This window comes from Saccopteryx bilineata, chromosome 1 (assembly GCF_036850765.1).
Source record: "Saccopteryx bilineata isolate mSacBil1 chromosome 1, mSacBil1_pri_phased_curated, whole genome shotgun sequence".
Classification (NCBI taxonomy): Eukaryota; Metazoa; Chordata; class Mammalia; order Chiroptera; family Emballonuridae; genus Saccopteryx; species Saccopteryx bilineata.
Genome location: NC_089490.1, coordinates 337,602,280 through 337,619,134, shown reverse-complemented (window position 1 = coordinate 337,619,134; position 16,855 = coordinate 337,602,280). Strand labels below are relative to the sequence as shown.

The 16,855-nt window shown below is 42.1% G+C and overlaps 1 pseudogene; it reads left to right on the top strand.

Annotated features, from left to right (window-relative positions):
* Positions 1–1,406: 1,406 nt before the first annotated feature.
* On the top strand, positions 1,407–5,799 carry LOC136321057 (rho GTPase-activating protein 20 pseudogene; annotated as a pseudogene).
* Positions 5,800–16,855: the final 11,056 nt, after the last annotated feature.

Sequence of the window (16,855 nt, the reverse complement as noted above, 5' to 3'; positions counted from 1 at the left end):
TACATCTTGGGAATAGCACATTTTACTTAAGCATTTGCTCTAATAATTTTGGAGAGGCACTGTGAAGGCAACTTACACTATGCCTAGCTCAGAATGTCTTATATACTGCTATTTTGTTTCTATCTCTGATTCTTTCCTGCATGCTTGGTCTCTGACTCTTTCAGGGACAGAAGATTCTCATACATATGTGTATCTTGTTATTCCTTATACACACCTGTTTTATCCTAGGCATTTTTCTTAATGCTCTAAAACTCTATTTCTTCATTGATAAAATGCAGGGGGAAACAGTATCTTTCACTGGGTTGCTGTGGGAAATAAAATTCATGCAAAGCTCTTAAAATACTTTCTGGCATGTAAATGCTCAATAATCATGGTCCATTTTTATTTTTTATGATTACCTTCACCACGTTTCTGTACCTTTCACAAAGTCTAATACAAGGTGAACAAATATTGGTATCGGATAAATGCCCTTGGATAAATAATTATTTTAAAATGAACTATATTAGATGGCTAATCTAGCACTGTTTAATCAGGGAAAGGGTCCAAAGGAATACTGTCAAAACTGAGCACTCAAATGACAGAAATCAAGAAATAATTTTGTAGGTGAAAGTGCCCACTTCCTGCTGTCTGCACCCTGGGCTGGCTCCTGACTGAGCTTAGGGCCACCTTCATCTCACATGTCTCCCTTCCAGCCATGGTCCTGAGTTTATGACTGCTCTCGCATCCTCCTGGGCTGGGATTTGCCTATAAATTTTCTTCACGGAAGCAATGTTCCCCCCACCACCACTATCAGCAGGTGACTCTGGGGGCAGCTTGGGCACGCCTTCCCCCTGACAGGTATGTCTACCCCAAGGAAGCCCTGGCACAAAACAAGTGAGGACACTGAGGTAGGCCTCACAATGCCACTGGAGCCACTGCCCCAGTAGTATACTCGCACGTTATGTGTCCCCTCCGTGTCCACAACCAGGGCATGCCACAAGCCTACCACTGGGGTTGGAGTGGGAGTTTAACCTTGGAGGCTCACAGCCCACCACCTTAGTTCTAATTCTAGTGCTCCCACCTTACCAGCCCAGCCCTGACGACCAGACCAGCAGCACCTCTGTCCCCTAGGTCACCCCCATACCCTTCGCCTTCTCCCAGATCTCCCTGGTACTTTGTGATACTCTTTGCGTACTCTTTGTGTCTGAGTCTAGTCACTATCTGATTGGAGCCAGCAGCTTCTGTCTTCATTTCCATCTACACAGAGGTAGGTAGGCAGCCCTTTTCCCCAGCTGGCGGGGGGCAGAATTGAGACACCATCTTACCCCAGCCCCTCCAGGTGCTGGGTCCCTGGGTTTCCCCAGTCTGGGCTCGCACCATCTCTGACCAAGAGATCAGTTTCCAAGTTATCAGGGCTGACGCTTTCCAGCGGGATTCAGCAACCCACCGTAAAGAAAATGAAATCACTAGCAGGAAGGAGGAGGATCACCTCATCTCTTTCCCTGGATAAAGCCCTACAAGAATGACTTAGTGCCAAGAATAGTCCTTTAGCTAGCATGGACACTTGTGCATTTCTGTCACTATTTGTGTCCTCCAGTAGGACTCTGCTACTTGATGGCCAAGTGGAACTCAGAAAAGGCCTGCAGAGATGGGAGCAGCATCTTTCCCTGTCCAATGTTCTGTTTGTTGTGGCCAAAATTAAATATAACAACCAGTTTAAGATGATAAAATTAAGTGACATGTGGACAGCGAGCTGTGTGGATGAAGTGGAAGAAGGCCATACCAATGCCATGAGCTCCTTCGTCCTGGGCTGGTCCATGGTGAACTTTGTATCTACTGTCAGTTCCCCAGAAAAAGGGACAACTGGCTCTCTTCTCTTCAAAGACACAACCATCTCGAGAAGGGGAAGGACTGTCCAAAAAGCATTCCCCTTAGAATCTTCACCAAGGACACTGGGAATGGTGCCTATTCTTAAACGATAGCAATAAGGAATTCAGAGATAGCAAATGAAGTTATGAACCTGTCATTAGCAATGCTAGGGATAACTGTCTCTGAGGGAGATTACCAGTTATAGGTCAGTTCTGGCCGAGAAGTGGCACCATACCCACTTATTGGGCATAAATATCCCTATGGAATTAAAATGAGCCATCTTCGAGACCCTGCTCTGCTGACACAAGGCTCAGAGGACTCTGCCAGCCCTTCCAGCCTCCAAGAGCCCTTCCTCATGGAACAGCTGCCCCGGCAGATGCAGTGCCGGTTCACCCTGCGGCCCCACCGCCTGGCTGCGGCCCAGCAGCTGAGTGATTCGAGTTGGAAGACATTTAAAAGGAGAAGATCTATCACCAAGTGGGCCTTTTGGTGGGGTTCTAGCACTCCCCTGGATAACTTGCCTGTGTTGCCAACCTCTCCTATGTCAGCACAGCTCTTTGGAGTGTCTCTGCCAAATAGTGTGAGAATGGCCATCTGCCCAAACCCGTCTCGGATATGCTTTTTGTCCTTCATCAGGAAGGACCCCTCACAAAGGGCATCTCCAGACAGGCAGCCAGTGTGAAATCTTGCAGAGAGCTGAAAGAGCAACTGAATTCTGGAGTTGAAGTACACCTCAACCGTGAATCTATTTTTTAACTCATTTTAAAGAGGAGAAAGAGAGAGAGAGAAGGGGGAGAAGCAGGAAGTATCAACTCCCATATGTGTCTTGGCCGGGCAAGACCAGGGTTTCAAACCAGTGATTTCAGTGGTCCAGGTCAACACTTTATCCACTGACCCACCACAGGTCAAGCCTTGAATCTATTTTTGTGGTAGTGTCTGTTTTAAAGGATTTTCTATGAAATATTCCTGGAAGTATTTTATCATCAGATCTCTATGTTCACTGTGTCTATGTAATAGATCAAGAAATGATGAAGAGGAAATAAACACAATTCAAAGGCAGTTAAGCCAGCTTCCAAGAGCCAATGTGGTTTTCCTAAAGTATCTTTTTGGGGTATTACACAACATCGTGCATAATTCCTCATCCAATCAGATGAGGGCATTTAATTTAGCAGTGTGTTTGGTTCCAAGCATTCTTCGGCCTCCTCCTTCCTCCAGCCCAGAACTAGAAAATGAATTTATAAAAAAAATGTCACTCTGCTTGTTTAATTTTTTTAATATTTTTATTGCAAATTGCTGTAGACTATTTGGAAAAGAAATCACTTCTTTCCTTGGAGAGGTTTCAGTGAGGTGTGACATCAGAGAGAGCACCTCCCATATCTCTTGCTTACAAATGATTGACTTCTCTTATGACAGTTTGGTAAATGAGCCGAATGAGGATGTTGATGCTCCAGTGGACCTGGTAAAGAACCTTGGTCAGGGAGCGGAAGCATGGAGTCTGTCTTAACCCTTAGTGACCATGACCTCAACCAGCCTGAAATAAAAGGTCTTTAACCCCAAGTGACTTTGACTTAAACTGTTCTAAACATGAAAACATTTGAAAGCAGCGGCCTCTGGAATCCAAGCCAATGACCATTACAGCTGTGTACAGAGAGGCCACTCTGAGGGACCATGCCAACGCCCCATCTGGCATGCACACGCCCAGCTGTCTGTCCACAGCTGCAGCAGGTGCTCCAGAAAGCCTGAGGGGACAGCGGCGCTGCTCGGAGCCCAGCACCGACCACTGAGGTTCAAAGCTGTCCTCCTTCAGGCAGTTTTACCAGAAAAAGCTGCGCAAGTCCAGCTGTGATACAATTCTCTCAGAAAAGGATGAGGACCTCCTGAAGCAGAGTGAACCCTTATAGGAGGAGGGATATTTTAACCAGAGTTTAGTCAGAGGCACTGATATCAAGAAAAATGCCAATAATAAAAATACTAAGGAGAAAAGCTATTTGGGTCATGAAGGAAATCATGTGAAGGTTCTCCCTAAAGCCAAGCCTGTGGCCATTTCTGTGGCATCTTACAGTCACAGGTCCCCCCCCCATGATCATCCCAGGAACTAGCCCTTTGATTCAGATCCATCTGGACACCCCCCACCACACACAGCGGATGCCCTCAAGAGTTCAGAGGGGCGGCGGCACTGCCCAGAGCCAACATGGATGACCAGCTCTGCAAACTGAGCCATCTCAGGAAGATATTTTCACAGAAACACAGAAAAGCTAGCTATATAGAGAGCCGGTCACTTACATGGAGCGGAGAGTTCTCTCCAGCAGCAGAAGCCTTTGCAAATGAAGGGGCAAAAGCTCATTCATCAGAGTGGTCATGGAGACCAAGGAGGCAAGAACAGCACCACAAAACCGAACAGTGAGGAGTTTTTACCCTCAAGATGGAGTATTTGCTTGTCCTCCCCGGACCCTTCACCATCTAGCTCATCTATGCGCTCTGAAGACTGTGCTTTTTCTCAGCTCACCCACCGAGCCTTCCTCTCCCATAGTCTGCACTTTTCAGGCTCAAAGAAAGTAGGAAGAACTTCCTCCTGGTTTTTGCAGTTCCAGTCTCACGTCTGGAGAGCTGGTTACCTCCTTAGGGCAAAGCGGCAGCCGCCTGGCTTATACAAAAAGTGGCACCATAAAGTAACATTCAAAATTGCGTTCTGTAACTCTCCACCCAGCAAATGGTTGAGAAATGGCTTGGCTAGTTCGAGAAACTGGTCCTTCAAAAATTAAGCAAGGGCATCTAGAACAGTGGAAAAGAAAACAGCATCTCTGAAAGAAACCAGAGCCACCTCCCTGTGCTTCTGATTTTACAGAAGCCAACTCACTGCAAGAGAAACAGAAAGACATGCTCCCGAGGTCAACCAAAGGGCTTGGAGCTGTAGAGACAGTCCAGTTACAGGCTGTAGAGAGTTGGAGCTGTGCAGGCAGCCCTGTTAGAGACAACAAAAGGGCTGGGAGCCATGCAGGCAGCCCTATTCATGGCTGATCCAGCCTTGTTCACAGCCCAGATACAGGCTATAGAAAGATTTGGAGCTGTGAAGACAGCCCAGTGTGATGTAAAGGAAGCACTTGGAGCTGCGCAGGTGCCCCATTTTGAATCAAAGAAAGGACTTGGAGCCGTTCAGACAGCTCAGATGATAGCAATGAAAGGGCTAAGAGGTGTGCAGGCTGCACAGAGTATGGCAAAGAGTGAACTTGAACATATGCAGACAGATCAGTTTGGGCCAGTAGAAGAACTAGGAGCTGTACACACAGTGCTGTTTGTCAGAAAAGAAGCCTTTGAAGTTGTGCAAATCTCCCAGGTGGAGGCAACGGAGAAGCCCATAGCTATACAGATGGCCCAGGTTGAGCTTTGCAGACAACCCTGTTTGTGACAGCAGATGGACTTGCTGCTGTGCAGAAAGCCCAGTCTGCTGCAATGGAAGTAATTGTAGCTGTGCACACAGCCCAGTTTGCTGCAACAAAAGGACTGGGAGCTGTGTGCACAGCCCAGTCTGAAGTAGATGAAGGACTTGGGGCTATGCAGACCACCCAGCAGTATAGCTCTTATCCCAAGCGAGACTCAGAGAAACACAATAGCTGTTCATTCAGTCTCATGGAAGACAGACTCAAACTTTGTATGAAATCTCAGTGGGAAGGGGAGAAAAATGGGCAGTGCTCTCCTGGGACTCTGCCTTGTGTGAGGTCCTCCCGCAGCCCTTTGGTTGTGGATGATGTGTTCAGCCCAGACTCAGGGCCTTCAGCGCTTAGTGATGCCGGGGGCAAACATGCAACCAAAGACATTTTACCACCAGAGTCTGATGTCTACCAGAGTAGGAGAAACTGGGCTAACAATGACATCCAGACAATAATTGCTCTGACCCTTTTGTATGAAATCCCTGGGACAGAGAGCATAAAGGTAAACACGGCTAATACTTAGGACCACAAAGTAATTCTCTTTATAGAGACCATTTGGCAAAACTTTTAGTTGAAACTATTGCATCAGCTCAGTGTTTGGAAGATTGTTCCTTTTTAGATCATGGGACTGGTGGTCCCATCATGTCATTCTAGAGATACTTTCAGAGAGTTAGAGAAAATAGCTTCTGTGGAGAAAACATGCATTATATAAGATTAGTCTCCCAAGAAGGCCGAGGTATTGTGAGTAAAGAATGGAGGCTAGGGAGAGGCAAGCTTCCAGAGAAACCATCCATAGTCCCTGGAATACATGTAATAGGCAAGAAAAATGCCACTAATCAAAGCAGTAAGAAAAAAAAGCATGCCCAGTAAGGAAGGGAATCTTGTGAGATATTTCCCTGAAGCCACACCAGTAGCCATTTCTCTGGATTCTTATAGTCACATGCCCTTACAGGATCATTGCCGAAGACAGCCCATTGATGTAGCTAGACTGGAACAACTAGAGTGACTCAAGAACCATGAGTGTCATAACATCGGTTTTGTGGTGGTGTGTTATTTGATTTGTTTTTCTATTATGCTGCACTGCTAGTGCTGCATTGCTCTGCAAAGCCTCCAGGAAACAGCTGTGAAGAGAGAGAAGGAAATAAGTGACTCATCTCAGTGTCCTTTCAAAGGTGGCCTGAAAGCATTCATTATCTGAGTGTGAAGAAAGTCTGTGACAATGATCCTGTGTTACAAGAATAATGCTCTTGCCAACATGTATGTGGTCAGAGCCTGTCACATGTTCCTCAGCAGTCCTGTTTCTTAGGATAGTCAGCAAGAAAACATTATTGATAAACCTTTTTTTTTTCTGATAATCATTTGGCTGTGGAGAAATTGAAAGGATGCCAGTGTATAAAGATCTTGTAGGATAGAAGACCCAGCAAAGTGGTGATCAGGCCTTTTTCTCAGACAGTCACTAGATTTGGATTTCCTTACCTCTAGAAGTTTTTAAATAATTTTGTCCCAAATGATTCATGGTTTACAGATAGTTTGTACCCCATTGATTTACTTCTACCCCATTGGCTTATTTCATATCCATGGACATTTCTTCCTTCTCTTGCCTTAAAGATTACACTGGTACATCAGCTGGAATGTCCCTTGGATTATGAGGCCTTGTTAGCCAGAATGAAGGGATAGTCAGGAATGGATATGCATCTTCCCTCACTTTAACTTATAAGAAGTTGCTCAGAGCCTGACCAGGCGGTGGCGCAGCGGATAGAGCGTCAGACTGGGATGCGGAGGACCCAGGTTCGATACCCCAAGGTCGCCAGCTTGAGCGCGGGCTGATCTGGTTTGAGCAAAGCTCACCAGCTTGAGCCCAAGGTCACTGGCTTGAGCAAGGGGTCACTCAGTCTGCTGAAGGTCCACAGTCAAGGCACGTTGAGAAAGCAATCAATGAACAACTAAGGTGTCACAATGAAAAACTGATGATTGATGCTTCTCATCTCTCACCATTCCTGTCTGCTGTCCCTATGTATCCCACTCTCTGACTCTCTCTCTGTCTCTGTAAAAAAAAAAAAAAAAAAAAAAGAAGCTCAGAATCTATTAATTTTAGAGAGAAGAGAAAGAGAGAAAAAGAGAGAAAAGGTGAGGGGAGTGGGAAGAATCAACTCATAGTAGTTACTTCTTATACATGTGTTGTCTGGGCAAGTTTGGGGTTCTTTTTTTTTTTTTTTTTCATTTTTCCGAAGCTGGAAACAGGGAGGCAATCAGACAGACTCCCGCATGCGCCCCACTGGGATCCACCTGGCATACCCTCCAGGGGGCGATGCTCTGCCCCTCTGGGGCCTCAACTGAGGCAGAGGCCACAGAGCCATCCTCAGTGCCTGGGCCATCTTTGCTCCAATGGAGCCTCGGCTGCGGGAGGGGAAGAGAGAGACAGAGAGGAGGGAGAGGAGGAGGGGTGGAGAAGCAGATGGGCGCTTCTTCTGTGTGCCCTGGCCGGGAATTGAACCCGGACTCCTGCATGCCAGGCTGACGCTCTACCACTAAGCCAACCCGCCAGGGCCTACCTAGCTTGGGGTTCTTAACCGATGACCTCAGCATTCCAGGTTAAGTCTTTATTCACTGTACCACCACAGGTCAGGTGGACCTTGTCTATTCTGTCCATCACTTAATATGGTCCCCAGCATCTGGTATTTGGCAGCTACACAATAAACAACTGATAATTAAGTAAGTGTACTGAGCTTATTAATTGGAATATGATTTGCGAACTATAATGGAGCTGAAAGAAATGAAATATTATTTCACTATCCTTCCTGAAAAAATTGAGAAGGTAAACAGCAAGAAATACCACATGTGAAATTGTTCTCAAGTCTATCATTGTGTTTGCCTAACTTTAGTATTTATTCATTTCTGATGCTTCTTCATTCAGTTATCCATAAAACATGAATTCACTGCACTGCAAGTAAAGCAGGAGAGAGACAAAGCAAACTAGGTGACAAGTATCATAAAGGAAATACTAAATACTATGAAAACAGCAAAAGGAATAACTAACAGTAATTGTCTAAAGGGGTATTATTGAATTTTTGCCCACAACACAATGAATGGAAAAATTCTGCAACTTTTTTGAGTTTATCAGGTGAAACAAAAATAGTAAAAATAGCTTTTTAATGACCTTTTTCATTTCCGTTTACAGACTCCCTATTGTTTGAGTTTTCTATCTAGACATACTTATTTGATCCACTACCTTAAAGACAATTTGACCAAACTTCCTTTAAAAATATAGTAATTAATTCTTATACAATTTAGAAATTATTCCCCCAATATTTCTGCTTGTATGTGTTTCATTTATCGATTAGTTGTCTACCTAATCAGACAGTAAACATTTTAGGACTAGAAGGGTCCTTTTTAAATATTTCTCCACAACCAACACTTGGCACAGCGTCCTAGTCATTGTAAGGTTTAAACCATTTTCTTTTTTTTTAATTATAATTTTATTTTTTAATGGGGTGACATCAATAAATCAGGATACATATATTCAAAGATAACAAGTCCAGGTTATCTTGTCATTCAATTATGTTGCAAAGCCATCACCCAAAGTCAGATTGTCCTCCGCCACCTTCTATCTAGTTTTCTTTGTGCCCCCTCCCCCTCCTCCTTTCCCTTTCCCTCTCCCCCCTCCCCCCATAACCACCACACTCTTATCAATGTCTCTTAGTCTCACTTTTATGTCCCACCTACGTATGGAATAATGCAGTTCCTGTTTTTTTCTGATTTACTTATTTCACTTCATATAATGCTATCAAGATCCCACCATTTTGCTGTAAATGTTCCGATGTCATCATTTCTTATGGCTGAGTAGTATTCCATAGTGTATATGTGCCACATCTTCTTTATCCAGTCATCTATTGATGGGCTTTTTGGTTGTTTCCATGTCCTGGCCACTGTGAACAATGCTGCAATGAACGTGGGGCTGCATGTGTCTTTGCGTATCAATGTTTCTGAGTTTTGGGGGTATATACCCAGTAGAGGGATTGCTGGATCATAAGGTAGTTCTATTTTCAGTTAAACCATTTTCTAAAGTTTGAATTTGATAACAGTTTTGTGAAGAATATGATTTGATGAATGCCAGTATAGTTTTGGCACAATATAAATTTTGTTTTTAGAGCCTAAATAATACAATCTCTGCTCATATGACCACAATTAAGAAAATAAATTAGAAATGAGGATAAAATGTAAACAATGTATCCTCAATGATTAAAATAAGTTTTAAGTAAGGTACCATATAGAAAACTACTTTGTGCACTCCAATGGATATACACATATAAAATTATTTTGTGATTTGGTAAAATGTCATATTTAATGGCATATGGCAGAACTAGCTTAAAAAGAGGAAAGCTGAAAATCAAGAGGAAAATTAATAGCTGAAATTCAGATTGACAAGTTTTAACTGGGCACTAGGGGTATAAAAAATGGTCCTACTAAGATCTTACTTGAAAATATATACATATTAAATAGTTTACTATAATTTGGTAAGTGATAAATTAAAAAATAGGGTCACTTAACTGGGGAAAGCTCCCTGGAAAAGAAGACCCTGGAAAGAATTTTAAAGAAGAATAAGCATTAACCAGGAGAGTGAGAGAACATTTTAGACAGAGGCAGAGTGAAAAAAAGCAAAGAAATGTGAATCATGTTGTGGTCGGAGAGTATTTGAGGGTAAGGAAGGAATCAAAGAATACACCTCAGGTTACTTTTGTGTGCTCTCTAGCATAAATTACTGGCACATAAAGAACAAGGTAGAGAGATTCAAGAGAAACGACACAAGAAAGAATAAAATTAAATAGAATAGAAGAGACAAAGACAAGGTAAAACTATACAAGTACAGATGTTGAAAAAAAGAAAAGTCATTCTTTTTGTTAATAAAGACTTTTGAAGGGGGCTTTCAATGAAAAAGAGAAAAATCCTATTTTATGCCACATACCTACTCTGTTAAAAAAAATTTACTTAAATTGCATGATTCTGCTTATGGTTTTTAAATTTATTCACTGAATATTTATAGAGAATTTACTATATACTAAGCACAGGGGATATGGTAGAGCTCAAAATAGACCAAGTCCCTGTCTTTATTAAGCTTTCAGACTAGAAGGGCGAGGGACAAACAAAAATAGCTTAGCAAATGCAAATATAGGATGTGTGCATTCTCATTACTGCTTCTATTATGTGCATGAATAGCACCATGAAGAAATTAAATGGGTGATATCATAGAAACTTAGAGGTCTACTTGAGGTAAAGTAGGGCTTTCTACAGGGGATAAAATTAGAGTTAATGATGAAAGAATGAGAATGAACCAGCTACTTGAAGAACTAAGTCAAGAACATTTTAGACACAGAGAGAGGTAAACACGATAGCCTGAGAAATATCATTTGGTGTTACTTGAGGAGCAGAAAGAAGGAAGCATGGCTGGAAGTGCAGTGAGCAAGGTCAAGTCAAGGTGGTAGTACTAGATGACTTAAAGCCTCATAGGCCATTGTAAGAAACTGAGGATTCATTTTGAACAGCAGGATTTAAGCAGGTAAGAGATGGCATTTTCAGGAGAGAGCTTTGCCCTATTTTACCTCTCCTAGCTCACAGATAGGTGTACCATCATGTTATACCTTGCCTTAAACTGGATTTTAGAGGAGATGTAGTGGGCAGATACTTTTGCTGGCATACCTTCCAGTTTTTGTTGTGTTGTCAGGGAACTTGAGGTCAGTAGCACTAATAATGGCAGTATTCTGTGACCATTCTTCCTGCCTTCCCCTGATCCTATATTATCTTCTCTACCTTGTTCTTAGAGATTGCCATGTAGCTTAAGATGAAAACCAAATCTAGGAATATATATCTGCTTCTGTATTTAAGGATCCCCAAATAAAGATAACAAAAGAATTAAGAAGCATTAGCTTTTTTCCTATGCTCCCTTTAATAATGAAGCTCAGTGACTTATATAAATTATTCATGATTATCATATTTACATACATAAGTTTCTATATACCTATATATTTACATATATGTAAATATGATAATCATTTCATATGAAAGATCAAACTAACTTTATTTTTATGTGTGTGTATGTGTGCTCTCCCAAAAATTATGAGCAAGGGAGGGGACTTACTTATCCAGGTAAGGTATTCACCATTGTACTTTAGATTCCACATGTAAGTGAAAGCACATGGTATTTGTTCTTCTCTGACTGACGTATTTCACTTAGCACAACCCTCTGAGTCCATTCATGCTGTTGCAAATAGTAAAAGTTCATTTTTTTTAAATGGCTGAATAGTATTTCATAATACAGTGAGAGAAAATGTAGGTTTACAGTTGTGAATACACAAAACAGAGTTTATTCTTATATTATTATTAATAACTGTATTCTTTATTTATATTACAGTTGTAAACCTACTTTGGCCTGCCCCAAAAATATGCACTCCAATTTCTTTATTCACTCTTCTATTGATGGGCTCTTGGGTTGCTTCCATTAAATACACTTTTTTTAAAAAAGTATTTTTTAGGCCTGACCTGTGGTGGCGCAGTGGATAAAGCGTCGACCTGGAAATGCTGAGGTCGCCAGTTCAAAACCCTGGGCTTGCCTGGTCAAGGCATGTATGGGAGTTGATGCTTCCAGCTCCTTCCCCCCTTCTCTCTCTCTGTCTCTTCTCTCTCTCTCTCTCTCTCTCTCTCTCTCTCTCTCTGTCTCTCTCTCTCCTCTCTAAAATGAATAAATAAATTTAAAAAAATAAAAGAAGGAACAAGAAAAAAAAAGTATTTTTATTGCATTGTATGCACTCAATTTAATATGGGACTATAAATTTGGCAAGGACATATATAATCATCTAGTCTAGGTATTCTTAACCTGGGGTCTACAGATAGACTACAGATGTATATGAATCTTTCATTCCCCAAAATATATAGTCTCGTGTGTTCTGGTTATATGCCTATTTGTGGGGGAGAAACTTCATTACTATTGTCAGATTTCAGTTTCAAGACCAAAGAAACACTAAGAATCAATAATCTCATCACTTCTACTTCAAGGATATATAAGAACACTAGAAAAAAATTAATGAAACCTGCTGTTTTAACAGGTATCAAAAAAATAAGTAGCAAATTTCAGGTATGATTTTAGATTTTTCAGAGGCTTTTTGAGATCAAAACTATTTTTATAATCCTAAGGTATTATTTCTCTTTTTACTCTCATTCTTTTATGAGTGCATAAAGGAGTTTTTGAGAGACTACCTGACATGTGATATCACAACAGACTGAGCAGAAAAAGAGGAAAAGTCAACCGTCTTTTTTAAACCAAACATTAGATTTGCAAAATGTAAACAATGCCACTCTTCTAACTTACTTTTTGGAACACATAGATATTTTTCATAAAGCTATGTTTTATAAAATTTATTCTTAATGAATTAATAAATACTTTTTGAATTTATTAATTTTAATTTCTCTTTCATTTAATTTTTATATTCAGTTTAAAATACCAGTAGATATTGCTCACATAAGCAAAAGATCTTTGGTTTCCTCAATAATCTTAGGCATATAAAGTTTGAAAACTTCTATTTCATAACAAATGACATTTTGGAAATAGGAGTATATCTAGAAGTTAAATGAGGGGATTATAATTTGAGTGTGTTGTCTGTACCCTTGCTTCCCAAAGTGTGGATAGGGGAACAGCTGCATCCTAGGTATTGCCTACGACAGTGATGAGCAATCTTTTGAGCTTGGTGTGTCAAAATTAGCCAAAAAAAACCGAGCATAACTCAGATGGTGTATCACTTCAAGAAAAAAAACATAATTTCATGATATTTATAGTTTAAATAACAAAAATGTATAATTGTAATATATAACTATTTAATAAACCAAAAACTAATTATTTAACTTACCTGCTTAGTGACTTCTTTGTTCATCTGTCAGTCGGTTTCTTTTGTTGGTCTTGATATTATTTAACTTGTGTGGGGTGCGGTGAACTAAGATAAGTGAGGGGGAGGGGGAATTCTTTAACTAACCTGCCTATTAGTGACTTTTTTGTTGCTGAATTTCATTGGCTAAATCTTCAATTGAAGGTTGGTATTTTGTACACTTCAAGCCCAAGCAAGCGCTACTAACTTCATCTGTCAATCTGTTTCTTTTGTTGGTATTGATATTATTTAACGCTGAGAATAAGGTCTCACAAAAGTATGTAGAGGGAAAATTGTGAGTAAAGCCATTTTTCAGGGTGCTAACAGTGTCTGGTAATCGGTTCCAGGCACTCCAAATTTCCTGTTCGTAGTGGCACTCCTCTTAATTCTCCAAGCAGCACCTTTCCAGATTCTCAAGCTCTGACCTCAGGTTGACAAACACCTGAGCCCAGATGCTGTCTTGAAATTCTGCAAGTTGCATCTTAAGTAAATTAAGATGGCTGCCACTATTTCTAATGGCGGGAAACAGCACCCATAGCACAGGCCCTCGCCTCTCCCAGCCTCCCCCTCACTTATCTCAGTAATGATGGTCAATTAGAAATCCACGACACCCCAAACAGTAGATTGGATAATGGTTGCTGTGGTTATGTGGTTGCTGGTAATGGTGATCACAGGGCCCCCAGAGATACGTCCCCGCGGCATTCTGTTGCTCCCTGCTCCATCCGCCGGAAGTGAGGTCAAAGATCCCCTCACGGCCTAACCGGAAGCCCCAGAACTAGACGCTCTGTACTGGAGTTCTGTTGTTTTGGCCTACAGACCTCCAGCACAGAATGTCTACACTACAGCAAATGTTTTATCCTCGGCTACTGCACCTGGCCGTGCAGGAGCTGAGGATGAAATGCCCTTCTCAGCATGTGGTCCCATACTTCTCTGGTATGCAGCCGTATGCAACCGTGTGTCATCGAAAATGGCTACGTATATCAGTGCTGACACACGTGTCATAGGTTTGCCATCACAGGCCTACGAGCTTGTTAGAAATGTAGGATCTTGGGCCTTGACTCTAGACTTATTGAATCAAAATCTTCATTTTAATAAGATCCCTAGGTATAAGTAAATACAGTGTTCAGGACAAGTGATGTTTTAAGGGTAACACGTATAAAAGATAAAAGGAGAGAAAGCAGAATTGGACAAGGAAAGCCTCCCGAGCACGGTGCAAATCTAAGACACATGAAAGGAAAGGAAAGAAAAGGAAAGAGGAAACCCAGCAGCGAAGGCCTCAGTCTCATAGATCTGACAAATGTCTCTACAAGTCCAGTGGGGACACCAGGAGCAAAGCTGACTCACAAAAGGACTATTACACAAGCAGAAATGCCTCAGCTTTGTTCTGCTACCTTGCCCAGTCATAGATGGCGTCACTTAGGAAGAGTGTGGCCTCAGCTTGAAGGAGGAGGGAAACCCAACCAGGGAACACCTGGTGGCGCCTGCTCACCACACTCAGAGCAGCTGGGAGGGTCCTTCCTGAAGAGGAATCGGAGCAGTGTCTGCCATGAAGATTGCTTTCAAACATACAGGGAACAATAAAAAGAAGTAGCTTTTAAATGTTTAAAGACAGAGTCAGAACTAAGGATAATGCAGAAGAAAATTGTAATACACCACTATTTTTTTCTAAACTGTGCATGTATTTATTTTAATAACAAATTTAATGCAAAATAGAACCAGACTCATAAATACAGAAAACAGACCGACAGCTGTCAGAGAATATGGAGGTTAGGGGACTGGGTGAAAAAGGCAGAAATATTAAGCAAAGAAAAAACTTATAAACACAGACAACAGTGTGGATATTGCAGGAGGGGAGGGGCATGTGGGGAGATGATGTAGGGTAGAGAAGGGATAAATGGTGATGGAGGGAGACTTGACTTGGGGTGGTGAACACACAATGTAACATACAGATGATGTATCGTAGAATTGTACACCTGAAACCTGTATAATTTTATTAACCAATGTCCCGCCAATAAATTCAATAAAAAATTAAAACAAACAAAAATAAAGCTTTGTGTTATACTTGCAGCCTACTGTAGTGATCTAAAGCTGTCATCCCAGGCAGTGTGGAAGTCACTGATTCCTTCAATCACCCTGGGTAAACATGGTCATACACAGGACGGAGCAGAGACAGGGCCTGGAAAATGATAACACTCAGAACCAGATTATTTACAGGAAGTCTTTACTCTTTTTTTTTTCTGAAATGAGAACTGGGGAGGCAGAGAGACAGACTCCCACATGCACCCAACCGGGATCCACCTGGCATGTCCACTAGGGGGTGATGCTCTGCCCATCTGGGGCGTTGCTCCATTGCACCTGGTGCCATTCTAGCGCCTGAGGCAGAGGCCATGGAGCCATCCTCAGCACCCCCATCAACTTTGCTCCAATGAAGCCTTAGCTGCAGGTGGGGAAAAAAGAGAGAGAAAGGAGAAGGGGAAAGGTGGAGAAGCAGATGGGTGCCTCTCCTGTGTGCCCTGGCCAAGAATCGAACCCAGAGCTTCCACATACCAGGCTGACACTCTACCACTGAGCCAACCAACCAGGGCCCCAGGAAGTCTTTATGCTTAATAATTACATATATAGAGCTTTACTGTCCATAAGCTCTTCACATTTCTTAGTTAACCTCAAAAACCTAGGAGCAGGTACTCATATTATCCTCCTTCTCCAGGTGAAGGAACAGGTCTTAGAAGAATCAGATAAGTTTCCAGAGGGCATACCACTGCAGGATGGAATGGAGACCCTCAGCCAGGTCTTTCTATTTATTTAATTAATTATTTATTTATTTATTTTATTTTTCCATTGACTGAGTAAAAGAAGAAGAAGAAGGGAGATGGGGGAGGGGAGCATCAACTTGTTGTTCCACTTAGTTGTTCCATTTAGTTGTGCACTCATTGATAGCTCCTTGTGTGTGCTCTGACCAGGAATGCAACCTGTGACCTCAGTGTGCCAGAATGACGTGTTATTCACTGAGATACTCGGCCAGGGCCAGGTCTTTTGATCGTTTGAAAGACACACATCAGAAGACTTTGCCATCCTAGATAGATCCAGGACAGGGAGATAGTGGCAAAACATTCCATGTTCCTGTCTCCTTCCCTGCATCCTTCATGTCCTCTCATCTGACTGGTGGCTGCCTCTTTGCATTAGGCTGTGCTGTTCAGAACAAGTGGAGTCTGAACTTTTGACAGGTGAGAAATGGCAATGATTTATTTTCTTTTCTCTGGTTTGAGCGTTGGCACCCACAGTAGCTAGGAAGCAGCTGCCCCTAAGTGGGGTGCAGTGAGGGAGGGGCCTCTGAAGACCCTGGCTACAGGCAACTGCAGTTACACAGGCTTCTGCCCAAAGCTTTTGAAGGAAAGTTCTGCATGAGTCAGACTTTTCTGACAAGCTGGTTTGGCACCTTTTCCTCACTGGTTTTGAGAAGTCAGACAGGATGAGGGATAAGGGATAAATTTCCACTGCTGACTAGAGACCTGACAGTCTGAATAAATTGGCTTTCACATTATAAAAAGAAAAAGAAAAAGCTCTAACTGAATTATGAACAGAAGAATTGATTGGTCTCTTATCGGTCTGCTGCCTGTTGACTTTGGCCAGGAGATAATCACCATGGTGAACGAAGATCCCAGCAGCCAG